The following is a 13,444-nucleotide window of genomic DNA, read 5'->3' as shown; positions in this document are numbered from 1 at the left end:
CATTCTCCCGTAAGCACTAGCATGGTTTCTCCTGTGTCTCCGGTATGTTCAGCTTTGGAAACAAAATCGTCCCTGTGCCTCTGTACATGGGCCCTGTAGCATTGATTTAACAGCGTGTTTATTTTACTTCTCCAACTTGGCACTGAGAGAGATTGAAAGCTGCCAGCCTCAGGCACTTTTGATCTCCTGCTCCTCATGAATTCGGTATTCATCACTTAAACTTAATATATTTATAATCAGGGCCAAGGCAGCATGACCTTGTTTTATTCTAAATAGATCACAGGCAGCTAGACATGGGGGCTTCCTGCTTTAAATCAGATGCAAGACTCGTTAGCCCACAAGGACTTCATTATGATTCAGTTGATCTGCTTAGATTTGATCTTTTTCTGTCTTTGTTATTTATATTAAAAAAACAACAACAGAAAATGGTGGTGGGTGAAGGGAATATTTGATAAAAATCAAACTTCAGGGGATTGGAAGGTTGTCCTTTGTGGCCTCTCCATCAGATAGGCGGGGCAAGAAGACATGTCCAAGGCTTAGATCGTCCACCCCAAGGTAATTAATTTCTAAGCCACATTTTCCCTTCTGTAGAGACATTAATCATGAAAATTAAAAAACACACCTCACACCTAGCCAATTGTTATTTATCACTTTCCTGTGCTGCAGTGCTTAAAAAGTACTCACCAGGAATGTTTAAACTTTTCTTTTTTTTTTCCTCCCAGGACTAAGTCTGGGGCCAGACCTGTATATAAATATCACTATCACTATAGGGCAACAGTTCTCAACCTGTGGGTCGCGACCCCTTTGGCAGTCAAACGACCTTTTCACAGGGGTCGCCTAAGACCATTCTGCATATCAGATATTTACATTATGATTCATAACAGTAGAAACATTATAGTTATGAAGTAGCAACGAAAATAATTTTATGGTTGGGTCACAACATGAGGAACTGTATTTAAAGGGCCAGAAGGTTGAGAACCACTGCTATAGGGTAACAACTGCTTTGGTTGCCTATCCTATACTGTTCTGCCTTACTTTGCTTTAACCATCTCTACAAGATAAAGATGCAGTCCCTTTCAGTGACTTGAATTGTCCTTAGAAGTCAGAATGGGCAAGTACTGCTTATTTTAGTCATTGTAGTGACTGGGAATCAAAGATCCAGAACTGAACATTTACATTGAAGGAAATCCACGGGGGCATTGTTGCTTTAAGGCATCTGATTATTTATCTAGCCACAACTGGTTCCTTCACTCTCGCACTCCACCCACATACCCACCTATCCCCTGTTTCCCCTTGTATCTCTACCTTGAAGATGAAACAAGTGAGGGCTAAACTAATTAACTAACCAGCGGTGATCTACAGCCTCAGCACCTTGGATTCCTGAAGATTTATCCCATTTCAAATTCATTGCTATTTCCCTCCAGGGAAATAAAGATTGCTGCCTATTAAAGATGGGGACAGAAAAAGGCACCTTCACTGGAGACAGCCTGTACAAGAAAATAATACTGTAATCATTCCCTCCAATCAGCTGAAAAGGATTAAATCTTCTGCTTCTAAAGTAATGTTCCAATTGAGCCTTGGGGAAGAATAATTCATGATTAGGGAGAAGGCTGGTCTAGCAAATGTGAACATTATGTCCATTACTTAAACACACTTCCTGGGCTGACTGCTAATGTACCCAAGGGACTCTCAGCCCCAGCAACTGATAGGCACAATGAAACAGGCAGACAAGGACAAGAAGTATTATCGTCTGCATTCAACAGCACTACATAGACTCTACCACTGCTAAATCACTGCCTTTGGTAAATAGCCCAGATAACTCATTTTAATAGAAGAATTCTTCTCTTCTTTATGTGTATTAAACAACAGACTCTTATGAGCGGTGGCAGTGTATTGATTCCTGGGAAAGGCCGTGTGAATACCAATTCTGTAATTTATGCTGTTTTGTGGCTCTGGCTGTATTTGTTATGCATAGTGTATTAAACATTCAATAGCTCAATTTAATCTTTGCAGCCAAATTGCACAGCACATCATGCCAGATAGTGGTTGTTTCATATACACAGCCCATCTGCTTCCTGTTCTATAATTCATTCAGCAGGCAAAGTTTCTGGCATTTTTTTATATATATACATATATATATATTTAAAATCTCCTTAGGGTACCAGAAGTGCTTGGCACTCCATTAGTTTTCCGGGTTTTGAGTACTCTGTGTGAGCCTGGGTATTGCTCTGTGTGCATGAGCCTGGGTATGTGTTTCCACTTTTTATGAGGATTAAAGGTAGGAATAATTTGCTAAGTTCCATGTCCTCATTTGGACAAATTTTCATAAACTCATGGGGTTTTACAAAACCCAAAGAGAAAAAAACACACATTAGAAATAAAACACAATGATCTTTCACCCTTGGGAACTTATCCATTGCAATAAAATGTGTTCTCTCGACCATCCCTATCTAAATAGATTGATTTGTATCTTGTGGGGGAAAATAAATAAAACAAACCCCAAAGTACCATAAACTCTTGGCTTCTTTCACTGGATGTACCACTTGGGATTTGCTCTCTTATGGCAAATGTTTATTTTCCCTAAAATCCCCTCCTCTCTTGGAGGCCTGCCCCGTCTCGTAGTGTCGATGGTAACTTTGTCCTTTCCTCATCTCCACTTTCTATTTGCTTTTAAAGAAGCCAGTGCCTAAATATTGCCCACTGGAAAACTACATTTGCAGTTTATTGAAGTCTTTCTGCAACTTGCAGTACAAATGCTTGATTTTCAGAGCATTTTATGTCCTTTATACCACACACAGGGGACATGGACCACCCTGGATTTTGGGTGATCATTTTACACCTATTTGGGAAAAGTGACCAAAGAAGCCATCTAATCCACTGGAGTTACAGCCTCTGAGAGCAGAAGTAGATCATCCATATGACCTCATTTTACAGGTAATAACAGCCAGCACTTGTGTAATGCTTTAGGGCAAGGTCAAATACACAGTTGCCAATGGGACCCAGTGTGGTCTCTCCAAAGCCTAAAGCTTGAAACCCGCCTGGTGAGGATGGTGGGGAATTGGGATACCCATGCCTGAGTCCACTGAAGGCAGCTGATGCAGAGCCACAGAGCCTTGTGTTTCCAAATCTTTGTTTTTCAAGAGAAGCTGGAAATCTGGATTTTTTTTTAAAAAAATGAGATTTTAAAAAAATGTTGGCATTAAATGATATGATACTATATTTTTTAAAACACTGCTTGGGCCAACAAAACACATCTGTAGGCCTGCCAGAGCATATGGGCCTCCAGTTTGCACACTGTTTTAGAGTATATGCCACCCTATTCCCTACATTCTTGCTATATTTTCCTGATAGAACACTGAGGCCTAGGAAGTTAGGGTCTTGCCCGAGTTTATGCTACAAGTGATGGGGAAGAATTGGGGCCAGGATTAAATATCTCATCATTTACTCCAGTGCTCCCATGACATGGCTATGTTTTCCCCTATGGTGTACAAAGATTCACCCAGCATTCCCTTTCTAGTAAATTGGGAACTTTTCTTTATAGTAGCGAATTCCACTGTATTTCTGTTTTTAACATTCCCTCTCTGGTATTCCAATCATTAGCACGTACTCTTTCGGTTTGATTCATCCCTACCTTTCTTTAGGATTCCCTGGATAAACGGTATGTCCAACAAGTACAACTCATGATGCAAGCAAAACCCTTAATGCTTTATTTATCCCATTGTCCTTAACAATTATTCATTGGTGATAACCTCCCTGCCTTTTTATTGGGGGGAGGGGGGCCACATAATTTTATGGTTTTATTAACACAAACACAATGTGTATACAATCTGCCTGTTAGTTTCTTTGCTGTGCTGCCTGGCATTGGGATTGGTGACTCTGATGGCCGGCTGGGCTGCTCTTTCCACGCGGCTTTGCATTCATGGAGGAGACGTGAACAACTTTAGCACAGTAAGATTTGTTGCACACCACAGCACTACTCCATGACCTTGTGGACCAGGAACTTCTGGAAGCCACTGGGCAATATGTGCTTTGTGTTCTTGTTGCTCCTAAAACCAATGTTGGGCATCGAAATCTAGCCCTTGAATCTTCTGTGCACCACCTTGTCAGTGCCTCTAGGTTTCTGCCAGTTCTGCTTAATTTTGACATATTGGTCAGACTGGTGCCAGATAAACTTCTTGGTCCTCTTTTTGACCACCTTAGGCTTCCTGAGAGGTGTGAGGGCAGCCATGATGCCAAGTAGGAGGTGGTTGCCACTTTCACAAGCAGCGCCGAGGATTAGAAGGGAAGTTGTTGCAGGAGGCCTGATCGATAATCTCCCATCTTACTTCCTCTCCCCCACCATAAAAACTACAGAAACCATAGACTTTTCTTCAGTAATAGACAGCCACAATTCCTTTGTGTTGCAAACAGGATTCTGATGTAGTAATTTGAATGTTCAGACCTGAGGAGTAATCAAAGCATTCAACCTGACTCATTTCTGGTAGGAAAATTTATCAGTGACCTCTAGTGACCCCTAGTTTTATATAATTCTCTTCCCTTTGAGTGTAAGTGAAATCTAGAAAGATGATGATATACTACATTCTCATGATTATGTTACTTGATATGGCAAAAGGGAGATTATCTTGGTGGGTGAAACCTAATCACATAAACTATTTATTCATTCATTCATTCATTCATTATTTTTAATATATTTTTATTGATTTCAGAGAGGAAGGGAGAGGGAGAGAGAAATAGAAACATCAATGATGAGAGAGAATCACTGATTGGGTGCCTCCTACATGCCCCCAACTGGGGATTGAGCCCACAACCTGGGCATGTGCCCTGATCAGGAATCAAACCGTGGTCTCCTGGTTCATAGTTTGCTGCTCAACCACTGAGGCACACCAGCCTGGCATATGCACCATTTAAAGCAGAGTTTTCTTTCACTGGTAGTAGAAGGGAAAGTAAGAGAAAGCCTAAGAGGGATTCCATGTGCTCTGTCAGTTTTGTAGATAGATGAAGCCACACGCAAGAACTAGAGAGACATAGGAGCTGAGAGCGCCTACTGGCCACAGCTAGAAAATGGGATTTCATATCTATAACCACAAGGAACTAAATTCTGCCAATGATCCAATAAGTTTGGAAGTGGGGTCTTTCCCAGAACCTCAAGATTAGAAGCTAGCTGGCTAACACTTTGATTTCAGTCTTGTAAAACACTAAGCAGAAAGCCCAGCTGAGATTAAACTCTTATCATAGATAACATTGGCAAATATGTTCTCCCATACAGTGGGCTTTCTTGTTGTTTTGTTGATGGTTTCTTTTGCTGTGCAGAAGCTTTTTATTTTGATGTAGTCCCATTTGTTTATTTTCTCCTTAGTTTCCATTGCCGAGGAGCTGTATTGGTAAAGATATTGCTACGACATATGTTTGATATTTGCTGCCTATGGAGTCTTCTAGGATTTTTATGATTTCCTGTCTTACGTTTAATTCCTTTATCCATTTTGAGTTTTCTTTGTGTGTATGTGGGACCTTTCAGTCCGCAGGCCGACGCTCTATCCACTGAGCCAAACCGGTTACTCGGGGTCTTTTTTTATTCCAGATGAATTTTTGGAGAGTTTTTTCTAGGTGTTTGGAGTATGCTGTTGGTGTTTTAATGGGGATTGCACTGAATCTATAAATTGCTTTGTGTAGTATGGACATTTTAATGATACTGATTCTTCCAATCCATGAACACAGTATATTATTCCATTTTTTTTGTCTTCCTCTATCTTTTTCTTCAGTGCCCTGTAATATTCTGAGTACAGTTTTTTTACCTCCTTGGTTAAATTTATTCCTAGGTATCTTAATTTTTTTGTTGCAATGGTAAATGGGATTGTTTTGTAGTTTCTCTTTCTGTGAGTTCATTGTTGGTGTATAAAAAGCCATAGATTTCTGGGTGTTAATTTTGTATCCTGCTACTTTGCCAAATTCATTTATTAGTTATAGTCATTTTTTGATGGAGTCTTTAGGGTTTTCTATATACAATATGTAATCTGCGAATAATGACAGTTTTCCTTCTTCTTTTCCAATTTGGATGCCTTTTATTTCTTCTTCTTGTCTGATTGCTATGGCTAGCACTTTCAGTACTGTGTCGAACAGGAGTGGTTAAAGTGGGCAACCCTGTCTTGTTCCTGTTCTTAGGGGAAGTGGTTTTAGTTTTTGCCCATTGAGCATGATGATGGCTGTAGATTTGTCATATACGGCTTTTATAATGTATCATCCCTTTATTCCCACTTTGCTGAGAGTTTTTATCAGGAAAGGGTGTTGGATTTTGTCAAATGCCTTTTCTGCCTCAATTTATATGATTATGTGATTTTGTCTTTCAGTTTGTTTATGTGATGTATCACGTTTATTGATTTGTGGATATTGTATCCACCTTACATCCCTGGAATAAATCCCACTTGGTCATAGTGTATGATCTTTCTAATGTATTATTGGATCCAATTTGCTAATATTTTGTTGAGGATTTCATAAATGATAATTTTTTTTGTCAATGGAAGAAAAAGGAGACTTATGTAGTACTTTAAACAATAAAGAATTTAAATTAAAAAAAGTTTTAAAAAGAGTATCAAAGCAATATATGTTAAAAATATAGTTTTCCATCTGAAAAAAATAAAAAGCCTAGGTGAGCCATGCTGAACTTCTGACCTACAGAACTGTGAAGTAATAAGCAGATGTTGTTTTAAGCTGCTAAGATTGTGGTAATTTGTTACACAGCAGTAGCAAACAGTACAGTTTTAAATCTTCCCTTCCTCAGATAGACACTCAGGAGTAAAGGGGAGCCTCTTGGCTTTTCCTACTCTTCTCTCCAGGCTCACATTCTGGTTATATGTGGAGGGGTGGTGATGGCATAGAATGGGGGCAAGGAGATATAAGGAGTAGGACAGTTCTTACTTGACTGGTGCTTCTGTTCTGGGCCTGCAGAGGGTCCCATCTGGCTCTGTTATGGGTATTTTTCAGGAATTTTGAAAGTTCTCTGATGTTCCTCTTGTCCATAGCTCTCTTAGCCTAGTTTGATATCTTTCCGCAACCTCCTACTTGGTGTAATGAATGTTGGGATTGCAGATGTATTCCATGCTGCTGTGTACTTCTGCCAGTCATGTCCCCTCATGTCAGGCTCCAGTGCTCAATCTGCTTTGTCTTTCTCAGGAATGAATCAGGCACTAGATTCTTTTGTATGTGTCTCAGAGGCAGGAAATCCATTTCAAAGCTCTGTGATGTGAACCTTGAAGATTCCCTCACTAAATGTGCATAGAGAAGGCAGCATCTCTCACCTCTTCTCCTAGGAAGTATGGTGGGACTAGGATGTGGCTTTTTAGAAGTCTGGGGTATAGGGGTGGGAAGCAGCATTCGTATTTCATTCCATATATCTCACAGCTTCTGGCTCTCCAGAATACATAGGACACAGCAAATACAACTGGGCTGATTTCCCTGGGTTGCGCAATGGGGTTCCAGCTGTGATGGGGATTCCCTATAGGGAACAGCTTTCTTCTGCAGAAACCCTTCATCAACCCTCTCTCTCTACTTTCTCTTCCCTTTTATCTTCTCCAGATGGGTGGCTGGGGTCAAGACTAGTGGAACAGGTTCTCCTATATTGCTGTTATACATTCTGCTTATGGGAAGATAGTATCTCACATTAGCTTTGTTATTTTGTCATATGAGGCCCTTATTGACAAATGAGGTGTGAAGGGTCCTATTCTGACATCCTGTTACACTTGTCCATCTGAGCACTCATATCGGTGGCCAGCACCCTGCAGCACTCATTAAGGAAGGCACTCAGGGGGAAGTTTTAAAAAATAGCATCTGGATTGGATGCCCCAGCAATGATGCCCAGTCAATAGGTTTTTACACCGGCAGGAGCTAGAGCTCTTAGTTATCAAATCCTTATCATTTGTCACACATCTTTGGGGGCTTTGGGTTCCTATCTCAAACCTCTAGACTTTTCTGCTGCCTACCTGTGCTCCCTTAAAAGTTCTTATTATTCCTGAGCTATTCTTATTCTCTAGGCATGTGCCTGTGTGTGTATTCATGCGCGCATGTGTGCATGTGTGTATGTGTGTGGCTTTTTTCATCAACGTCTTTCCTGTTTTGAATGCTGGATTGTTGGTGGTGTTTTGTTCAGGAAACCCAGTCTGCCAACATCCATGATCACTCTCTCCTGCTTTTTGCTCTGACTACACTTCCTTCCTTTCTGTATCTGCTCACCTTGTGCCAGGCCTAGGCCCTGGGAGATGAGCTTGTTGGCAAAACTTGCTGATGGAGAACATGAGTTCAGATGGTGAAGCAGCTTTTTAACTCAGCTGGCCCTCTTCATGTGGGTCATCTGCATTGCCAGAAACACAGAGGCATCTTGTTCATGAAACTTACAAACAGCAATTCTGAGTGATTGAGCGAGTCTCCGTTTTGCAGGTTTTGGGTGAGAGTTTGTGTTAACCAGCCAATGATTTTCTAGTTTAAAAGATGACACTTGGACAGCTTGCCTGAAGGGCATCTGAACATTTTTCTTTTCCTATTTTGAGTCCTAGCCTATTTCTCTATGACTCTAAATTAGATTGGTAGTACCTGCCATTGACTTTCTTTCTCTTTATCAAAACAGGCTCAGAAACCACAAACTCACACTACAGTATACATGACCGACAACTGAAGGCATTAGCAGTCCCAAGGTGTTCAAAAACCTTTGGTGACATGGCTTTAAATTTCTGACAGCAGCCCATTGTGATAGGGGAGAGACTGGATGGTGTGTGTGTGTGTGTGTGTGTGTGTTTGTGTGTGTGTGTGTGTGAGAGAGAGAGAGAGAGAGAGAGAGGTGGAGGAGGGGGAGGGAGGCCCAGAATTAGCCACTTATTATTATACAAGTTGAGCTTTTGTTGCCTTCCTTCCCCCTAGGGCTGTTCAATAGGTCGTTGCCTTGGTGTAAAGATCCTCCCGAACCTTGAACAATCATGATGTCTACTCCGGAGCCTGCCAATTACCTGTGATTTTTTTTCCAGGAAAATCAGGGTCAAGAAGGCATAAAGATCCTCATAAAACCCTTCTAAATTTAGTAGTCCACCAGTCCTCATTATTTAATTAAGTCTTCTTTAAGTATATATTGAGTATTTGCTGTGTCTGCACTATGCTGGAGACTGTGGGGGGACATAGTGGGGTCAGCTAGACCATACACATTCAGTCTGGTGAACAGATAACAGAGTGCATAATGTTTTGATGTGGATGGGGTTTGTGAGAGCTAGTGTTATACCAGACAGTGGGACTGGATGGATGAGAGGAGACTGCTGGATGCCTAAGCATTGTTAAGAGAAATGAAAGGTGTGTGGGAAAATGGAGACACCATAGACCAGGGGTAGGCAAACTTTTTGACTCGAGGGCCACAATGGGTTCTTAAACTGGACCGGAGGGCCGGAACAAAAGCATGGATGGAATGTTTGTGTGAACTAATATAAATTCAAAGTAAACATCATTACATAAAAGGGTACGGTCTTTTTTTTTAGTTTTATTCATTTCAAATGGGCCGTAGTTTGCCCACGGCTGCCGTAGACCATCTTGGATTTCTCCATGATTTTGTCCAGGCCACTTCCTTTTATGTCTGCTTTCTAGGATCCCCTGTCCCCTCCCCTTTTTTTTGTCATTCCTTCTTTTCTCCATCTTTTGTTGGTAATGTTGCTTCTCTTCCTCCACCATAGCCACCACCTCTTCCATATTGTTGTGCTTCTTCACTCTAAAGTTGCTGGTGTAGTTCAAATGATTGAGTGTTCACCAGTGAACCAGGAGGTCATGGTTCAATTCCCAGCCAGGGCACATGCACCTGATGGATGATTCTCTCTCATCATTGATGCTTCTCTCTCTCTCTCTCCCTCTATCTTTTCTCTCTCTGAAATCAATAAAAACATATTCAAAAAAATAAAATTGCTGCTTCCAGGAAGATAAAAGGGGAATGGATACCTAAAGGAAGATGCCTTTCATTTTTCGCCCATATGATATTCTGATTTTAAAAGAGGAGGAGAAAATTTGACCTTAGATATTAGTCATTTTTATCTTTCAAACAATTCCAAAGGTCATTGAGGAGAGTGATCACGCACTGGGATTGAAAGGAAGAAGGTTCAGAGTAGTGACAGCGTTGGAATTTATAGCCTACCTTCTCCCAGGCTGGTTCTCCAGCAAAGAATCCTCAAAGAGCGACCCAAGAACAGGACATACCTCATGGTGAGTTTATAGTGGACACAAACCTTGAAGTTTCAGGAAGCAAAGTGAAAATTGCCTCACCTATTTAAGGCTGTTTTCCTATTATTGTACCTCTTGCTTTTCAAACTGGCCTGCAAATGAGTTCCCTGTGCTGTTACTGTTTTCAGCTGGAGTGTGAGAGAAGCAGTGTTGAGTGTGTTGTTGTCTAAATCAATCCCTGCACTCATTTTGCACCAGAAAGAATACCAGAGCTTGCTTCATTTTTGGGAAATAAGCGCACCCTGGCTTGTATTCTCTACCACAGGGCACAGGACAAATGGCTTCTAAAGTAATGTCCAGCGAAGAAATGAGAGACTGGGCTCCTTTATATCATAAGCTATTCTCATTGTGAGCACAATAAAATATTTCTGCAGCTTCCACAGTCAGCCTATTTGGCTATTGAAACAGAAGGGAATTAAAAACAGGTAAACAAACCTAAACCAAAACATTTTAGAAAGCAATAATGAGCTTAGTGCTAATTGTTCTCATGGAGATCTGAAAGCTTGACACCACATTCCTTAAAAAGGAGAGGGTGGTTTTGGCAAATTAAATGAAGATGGTAAAAACCAGACTCCTTTATAGTGAGTGGTTTGGTAAAAACTATTTTTGGAAAAGGCATAAACTCTCAAAGCATAGTAAGGCAAACGGCTATAGGGAATAGTCCAATAAAAGGAAAAAGCCTGCTCAATGAAAACACTTTACAAGTGAATACATATGTATTCACTCTAAAAGAGATAGCCTAAATTCTAACGGAGGTACCATTGAGGTGATAACAAGTGGTGGCAATAGTTATATATGCATCTCTGCCTGGTCCTAACAGTGAGTCAGAATTGGAGGGAGTGCAATGTATGGGAAATGATAAGCTCTTCCTTCCCACTTTAACTAGATTTTCTTGTTCTGTACACACATGAGTATCTGATGTTCCCACCTAGGCTATGCATGCTAGGAGCTATGTGTGCTCTCTCTTACTTTAGCCATTTGGTCACTCAGTGAAAAGCATCACTGTTGCCCTGCTCAACCCATTTAGCACCTCTAAAAGTCACTACATGGGTTTAGTGATTAATGATGATTGATTTTTTTTCTTGCCAGCTTAATTGTCACACTTGAATGGGGCTGATGTAGACCCAGCTGTGCTTAATTAGCCCACAGGACTTAGAAACCATGTTGTAAAGATAGGCTTGTAATGGAAGAAGCCTTGCGATGCAGACTGCTGAGGTGGACCCAGACATGTGGCAGATGCAGGTTTTCATTAAGTCCGAGGAGCATGTTGGAGAAATGGATGTTGCGTAAAAAAGACATATGTTCTCCCCAGACTTGGGAAAGCTATTGTTGCCTTCTACAACATGGGTTATAAGAGGAGATAGCTCAGTATGAATTTCTTTCTCTGTGTCATGACCTTGGCTAATTATTTAAGACAAATGCTTGCTTCAGTCTAGAAGGGAGTTGTGTTATGCCATACCATTCTGTATGGTATATTTGTTTTTATATTTTGGATGAATTTACCCTTCTCTGGTGTCCACCATAAAATATAAAACTTGTTCTCCTTGAAAATATTTCATGTCAATAAGGATGTTTTCTTTTTTTCAGCACACAAAATAAAGAGTCGGCTTTTCTCATTCCCCTCCTTTGCTTGGCCAAGTAGATGCCTTTTTCCCTCCCTCCCTTCTACTAGACATAGTTTTTTTTTAGTGAATAGAAAATTATTTCTAAACTCAGTTCTTTCTCCATCAGTTGGGAGGCTTTGTGATGACCTCTGTTACATGAGTACTAGCCCACTAGGCATAGTTTCCAAATCATAACCTCATTTCATACGCAGTAGAAAATCACCCAAACGTCATTATGGATTCAGTTCTAGGTAGCATTTGGCTTGAGTCAAATTTGAACTAAATTACATAGGAAAGCTGTGATTCTTATTAGTACTTCTCTTACCTTAGAAAGCCCAGAGGAACTTGATAAAGATAGGATGCTCAATGAGTTTTCAGGGAGTAATTACAGGATACTTGTAGGTATTACTGGGAATTATAGAAATGTTCATAGGTGGAAGTTATAAGGAGACAGAGGAAAACCTTTTTGCAAGTTTTGGTGCCATACCATTGGGCTGTTGGCTAGAGAAACTCTTGATGCAATTGCAGGGAAAGAAAGACTAGTGAGAGCAGTGGGGAGTGGAGTAGCAAGTTAGGGGACTTCCAAATGGTTGCCAGAGCCTGGAAATTGACCCTCAGCATGGTGCCTTCCAAGGGTGGTGGGAGTACAGATTAAAACTGCTATGAAGTGCTGATGATGAGAATTATCAGTATGAAAGGCAATATTTTGGTATTAAAGAACAGTGTTATACTTAAGAAGAATGCTATATATTCAAAACTCTTTGGGCTACAAGTGACAGAAACTCAATTTAGACATTTTAAGCAAAAAAGGGCCATTAGTTGCTTATATAGCTTAGAAGGAAATAGGTATAGTTTATAAGGCTGAAGTTATACGATAGAACCCAGGGCCTCAAGAACTGGAACCACACTTGACTCTAGGAGTCTTTTTCTGCTTCTTGCCACCATCTTCATCCAACCATCCATCTATCCATCCACCCACCCACCCATACAACTGGCATGTCTGTCTATGCTGGGCTTTGTTCTGTAGATAGAATTTCTCTAAATGGCAGGAGTTAGCAAACACAGTGGAAAGGGATTCTTTGCCCAATTAGATAAATGGAAATCCTAAGGGTAAACATTGGTCCAGAGTCACATGATCCTCTCAAAACACAATTCAGGAGAATTAGGTATTATTTGGCCAGATGTGGGGTATATGCCATATCCATGTGTGACATTTTAAGGAGAGAGTGATTATATTAGCATGAGAAGAAGTAGAATAGCTTGCTGGATACACAGAAATAATGGCTACTCCAGTCCCATATAAATTCCATTATAATATTACCACTAATCAGCTTAGTAAAAATACTTTGTTTTATTTTTAAAAAAATATTTTTTATTGATTTCAGAGAGGAATGGAAAGGGAGAGAGATATAGAAACATCAATGATAAGAGAGAGTCATTGATTGGTTGCCTCCTGCATGCCCCCAAAAGGGGATCGAGCCCTCAACCCCTCAACCCAGGCATGTGCCCTAATTGGGAATCGAACTGTGACCTCTGACACTCAACCACTGAGCCATGCCAGCAGGGCAAAATACTGTTTTGTTTTGTTTTTTATTTTTTATGTT

At 40.6% G+C, this 13,444-nt stretch overlaps 1 pseudogene; it reads right to left on the bottom strand.

The window, feature by feature from the left end:
• Positions 1–3,800: 3,800 nt before the first annotated feature.
• On the bottom strand, positions 3,801–4,228 carry LOC107183965 (annotated as a pseudogene).
• Positions 4,229–13,444: the final 9,216 nt, after the last annotated feature.

This window comes from Myotis davidii, unplaced genomic scaffold (genome assembly GCF_000327345.1).
Source record: "Myotis davidii unplaced genomic scaffold, ASM32734v1 scaffold98, whole genome shotgun sequence".
NCBI classification, from domain to species: Eukaryota; Metazoa; Chordata; class Mammalia; order Chiroptera; family Vespertilionidae; genus Myotis; species Myotis davidii.
The sequence above is the reverse complement of the archived record's forward strand: the minus strand, read 5'-3'. Positions and strand labels throughout refer to the sequence as shown.